This window comes from Xenopus laevis, chromosome 5L (genome assembly GCF_017654675.1).
Source record: "Xenopus laevis strain J_2021 chromosome 5L, Xenopus_laevis_v10.1, whole genome shotgun sequence".
In the NCBI taxonomy this organism is placed as follows: domain Eukaryota; kingdom Metazoa; phylum Chordata; class Amphibia; order Anura; family Pipidae; genus Xenopus; species Xenopus laevis.
Genome location: NC_054379.1, coordinates 135,159,578 through 135,165,577, shown reverse-complemented (window position 1 = coordinate 135,165,577; position 6,000 = coordinate 135,159,578).

The following is a 6,000-nucleotide window of genomic DNA, read 5'->3' as shown; positions in this document are numbered from 1 at the left end:
TCATCACAATTTGGCCAACCGTGTTGGTGGCCAAATTAGCTAAAAATCCACTTCTTTGGAACCCTCAACAAATGAATGGAGTTTACCAACATATTCACATCTTAAGAAAGCTTCTTTGTGATTGTTGTCCATTCAAACTGCAGTCACTAAAATTAGCAACTTGCTTTCATTCATTACATACTACCCAGACCCTGCTGAACACAAATAGGGGGGAATAGGGAGTCCAATGTATTTGTCTGGATTAGCATCCCCATCCACTTTTAAGGAGGCCATAGACACACAGATAGTGATGAGCGAATTTTTTCACCAGCCATGGGTTTGCAGCGAAATTATGCATTCTGATATCTGCAATTTTTTTTGTGAAACTGCGGCAAAAATTTGCCCTGGAAAAATTTCAATGTAATTCTCCTACTGTAGTTCACCAATCCTGCAGTTGGTGGTGCGTTCCTTCCGTTGACCCGGCCGGGTCCCTTAGCAACCAATGTGTATAAGAAACGGATCCGCACACACGCTGATTAATGCAGTCGGGGAATATCCCCTTTTACTCAGCTTTTATTACACACTGGAAAAATTTGCCACCACAAAAATGTCACTGAGACAAAAAAAGTCGCCATAAGAAATAACACCCAATGACTTTAATGTATTTGGACAAAACAGTAGCAGAGACAAAAAAAAAGTTGCCACAAGAAAAAACTCCCATTTACTTAAAAGCATTTGGAGCAAGAAAAATTGGTGCATGTAAACAAAAAATTTGATTCTAATTTTTAGACAAAGGGACAGATTTGCTCACGACTACACACACATTATTGTACGAACCGAAGTTTCATCTGATATTCAATGCGTGTATGGCAGGAGCTGCTGCAGAAGACTTGGATATCGTTGATCGGGCAGGTCGGAAAATTTTGATAGGCGCCCCAACATCGGTCACTGTTTACTGCTGAATCATCAGATACAGGTAGAATTCTATTATTTCTACCTGTATATCTGATGATTCAGCTCTAAATGTCTGTATTGAAAACAAACAATCTTTCTTGCAACCAATGGTCGCAGGAAAGATCGTAATTATTATGTCTATGGCCACCTTTACAACGTCACCAACTACCAAAACCCATAGAATCAGGGAAAGATCAAGGGCATATGCCAAATCTGAATGTTCTATACCCAATCCAGCCATAGTAAGCAAATAAGAATCAGAGCTATTTGTGCAGCTTCACATTCTTGTGTTACTGCCCCTTGGATAATAATGTAAATTAGCAGTATTCGTGCATTTTGACCCTAAAAAACAATGGCATTTATTTGCTCAGATCTCACAAACATTTCCGTAACACAAGTTGTGTTCCTGCCCTCTAGTGGTGAATTACAATGAAAGCTTCAGTTTCTATACAAAACAAGTCCCAGTGCCAACATCTAGTATAGGTAATTCTAAAACAACTGGACTTGCTGAGTAATCATTGAAGATGTTTCACTACTCATCCAAGCAGCTTCTTCATTTCCCGGTATGGGAAGTCCTCGGCATATAAACTCTTCCACTAATCCAATAACAATGGCAATAGTAACTATTCAGAGAGGTGACATCTGAAACTCTCAGAGGTTGCGATTGCTTTGTAGTTACTGTGATAGGATTACCAAGGTATCTTGCAACTCATAGAAACAGGTGTTATATATGAGAGTTGCATGAATGGATGTGTGAAGTGTTCTGCCAACACTAAAGATGGCCATAGATGTTGAGATTTTTAAAAGATCCGATCCTCATCGTGAGACCACGATGTTCTCGGAACGATCGTACGATCGTACGAATTGACCATCAACTAAAAAGACCAATTTGCCAGGAAAACAAAGGGGAGCTGCCTGCTTGGCCCTGCAAACATAGATAGATTGCACTGGGACTGACAAAGATTTTTTGACCTGGCCGACCAATTTCCTGACAGATGTCGGCCAAAAACCGTAAGATGTTCGATCGTTCGAATCCCACTAACCGCACGATAATTTCAAAGGATTGGTCGGACTTCGCTAAAATCTGTCGTTCGGCAAGAAAAATCGTCGCGTCTATGGGGAGCTTTACCCTAAATAATACTGAGGGTCACTGGCATAACTACCCCCTATACAGCAGACCTCGCAGCCACAGGGGGGGGCGGGAAACAGGGGGCCCTGAGTGGTGGGGTCTCCCCAACCCATCTTTTACCTTTAAATTAGTGTTGTAGTGCCGACCAGAGAGGTGCGGTGCGAGCTGGTCAGGAGGAGGGCCAGGGGAAGAGGACTGTTTGCGCTTGGCCCCTCCATAGATTTTTTTGAAACAGTATATCGGCACAAGAACTTCTTGGACCTTTATGGATCCTGTCTCTAACAGCGCAGGTGGGGAGGCACACTACAATAAAGAATTATAAATGTACACACTTAGATTGTAAACTCTAAGGGACAGGGACCTCCTTTCTCCCAAACATTTAAAGGGATACTGTCATGGGAAAACATGTTTTTTTTCAAATGCATCAGTTAATAGTGCTGCTCCAGCAGAATTCTGCATTGAAATCAATTTTTCAAAAGAAAAATCATTAAAAAATTCATTTTTAACCTTCTTATGTCTTTCTGAAGCAGTTTGGGGGGAGGCAATGACACTAAACTGTTCTAAATGAAAAAAACTAAAATGAAAAAAGTGTTTGGAAGGTGAACACCCCCTGTTAATTGCTGTTCTCATACTCCAAACAGGCCTTGAAAAAAGCATATTACCCAACACATGTATAATTGTGTTGGGCTTCAAGCTTTGGGGTAGATTTATCAAAGAGTGAAGTTAGAGATCTCCGCAGTCCGCAGAGTGAAATACTGCCTCTCCATTCATTTCTACGGGATTTTTAAAGGCGTAAATATCAAAGGGTGATAGTGAAAGTTCACCATTTGATAAATATGCCTTTAAAAATCCCACAGAAATGAATGAAGAGAGGCAGTATTTCACTCTGCGGACTGTGAAAATCTCTAACTTCACTTTGATAAATCTACCCCAATATCTGTACTCTCACTTAAAGGAACAGTAACACCAAAAAAATTAAAGTGGTTTAAAGGAATGACAATATAATGTACTATTGCCCTCCGTTGGTAAAACTGGTGTGTTTGCTATATAAACACAAATATAGTTTATATAAACAAGCTGCTGTGTAGCTATGAGGGCAGCTATCCAAGCAAAGGATACAAAGTTGATAACAGATACTTTCTGAAGAATGCCATAGTATACTACAGAGCTTATCTGTTATCCGAGTTGTACCCTGTGCCTTTTCAGCTTTGAAATGCTGTCCCCATGGCTACAAAGCAACTGGGGTATCTGAAGCAAACACACTAGCTGTACAAGGGCAGGGCAACTGTAAATTATATTTTCATTTCTTCAAAACATTTTTTGGTGTTACTGTTCCTTTAACCACAATCTAATGAGCAGGAGCAAAGGGCCAGAGAAGGAAAATAAGGGTGTGAGAGTGGGCAACAGCAGACTCGAGTGCAGAACAAAATGGTAGCAGAACAAAATGCAGATAAAAGCAAGAAGCATTGAAATGGTAATAGCATATCTGAAGAAGTAGGGAATTTCATTGTATGAAAAGCTGACATTTTATTTAAATTAACTGAGCGATCAACAATTCAGAGAATCCTTGGTCTAACCAACTTATGTACTTTAAAATAGCTTGTCTAACATGACAAGGAGGAAGAACAGAAAAAAGGACATTCTTCAGAACAAGGTCATAATTTGTTGGCATCTCTTTGAGAATTCTTTAAGTCTCAAAATAGATAGCATTAGGAAAGCAGCAACTTCCTGAAGCTCAGCACAGATTTCTGCAGACCCTAATAGTGAAAAACAGACATGGAACGGACACAGTGAGTTTCTTTCCTCAAGTCAGCTGCTTCCCTTCGGCTGTCAGCATAGCTTTAAATTTAAAGGAGACAAGAAGAGATCTGTGAAGAGTGGAATCTTCTGTACAGCTGCTTAGCCAAAAGCCTGCTTATAGCTCATCTTATATACAGAAAATCAATGTGAATTGCAAAAGGACTTTCAAGAGCATCCAGAGCTATTTTATGTTAATTTATTTTTGCTTTAGATTCCCTTATAAGCATTAGTTGCTGGCATTACTCAAATGCTGGCGACAAATATTAACTGCCAATGTGTTATATTGTAACAATTTATAAATTCTGCAACTGAGTTGCTACTGGGAATCCTGAGAAGGCAGAAAATGAAAGAGGAACTCCACCCAAACACAACTTAAGCTTTTTGAAAAGTAAAGATAATTTCAAGCAACTTTGCAATATACATCAGTTAAAAAATATGCAGCCTTTTTATGCTTTTTAATGTAATAAAATGGTTTGGAATAGTTACCTAAGCCTAGCACCCTGTTCTCCTGCTGATCTGGCTGACTACTTTGAGGAAAAAAGTCTAACAGTAGTCAACTTTGCTCAGCCTGCCTTTAGCCACCATCCTCCAAATCCCACAATTCCCTGCACACGAGATATCATTAATGAAAGGCACATGACAGTACAATGCATTCTGTCTGTAAACTGTAAAGTTTCAGTCCTTCCTCCCCTTACAGGACTTCAAATGATGCAGAAAAAATGTTTGCAGCTGGATTTCAGCATTTAAAAATTGTATTTATTCATACTTTTTGAAGAAACAAATTTCAACATTACATATATTAAGGGGTTCTGTGTTTTGTAGGGCTCTTTAACAAATTTTGGTTTGGAAGCCGGATTTCCCCTTTAAAACAAATTTATTTTTGAAACATAACATAGAACTGTAGAAACTCAATATAAAATACAACTAAAAAAATATTATTATTTGTGGTGTACTATTAATAATATTTTTGAAAACAAACCTCTTTAATGTGACTTGAAAAATGTCAATACCTATCAGGGCTCAAACTAGGGTTAGCTAGAAAAGGCACGTGCCTAGGGCGCAATGCTGGGGGGGGGGTCAGGCAAGGGTTGCTACCTTTTCTGGAAAAAAATACCAGCCTTCCTATATATTTAACCCTACGTCAGGCACGTACCTTCTTTGCCACCTACCCCTAGTCCAGTCCCGGTCTCAACTCTCCTCACCGTGCTTCGCTGTACCCGGGTAATCAGAGACTGTACACATCTGTTCTCATTGCGCTCGTCCGCAAATGAGTGCCTATTCGTATGTCAGGGGGTTGGAGGCAACGCGACCAGCTCGGTTTTATAGGGCGCCCAGCAGGCCTGGCCCGACACTGATACCTATCCAGCAGTGTCGGACTGGGGGGCCCCCAAACCATCCCCCCAGCTGCAAAGTCCTATCTGCCACAGACACCCCTCCCCCTGCGGCTGTGCGTGTCTTTTTCCGAGGGACCGGGGTTGGGTAGGTAAGGAGGAAGTGCAGGGAGCAGGTCTGGGTCATCGCTCCAAAAGAGCTGGGGCCCACCAGGTTTTTTTCTGATGTCACGCCGGCCCAGTCCAACCCTGCTATCCAGACTAGACCTCCACTTGCACTCTGACCAAGGTTGATTATGTATAGGTCAGGACCACTAAGCTTTGAATGCCTAGGCATGTGTCTAGTGTGTCTAGAAGGAGACTGCCAGTTTTTCAATATTGCCCGACAATTAGGGATGCAATGAATCCACTATTTGGGATATGGCCGAATCCCCAAATCCTTCATGAAAGATTTGGCTGATCTGGCATATGCAAATTTGGATTCAGATTTGATTTGGCCAGGTACAAGGATAAGGCCGATTCTGAATCTTGGCGAAAAAGGCCAAATCCTGGCTGAATACCGAACAGAATTCTGGATTCGGTGGATCCCTACTGACAATACTGACAGCAACAGAGTTAAATCCCATCTCTATTTCTTCTAGTGGATATCATCATCCACAATGAATGTATGTAACTACAGACAAACACAACGAGGACTCTATGTGTAAATCCATGGCAGGCTTCAATTTTGTGTCTCTAGGTTAGGCTGGCTCCACATACTGTATATAGAGTAGAGTTGTGCCTGCAGTCTCTCTTTTGGCTGCAGTG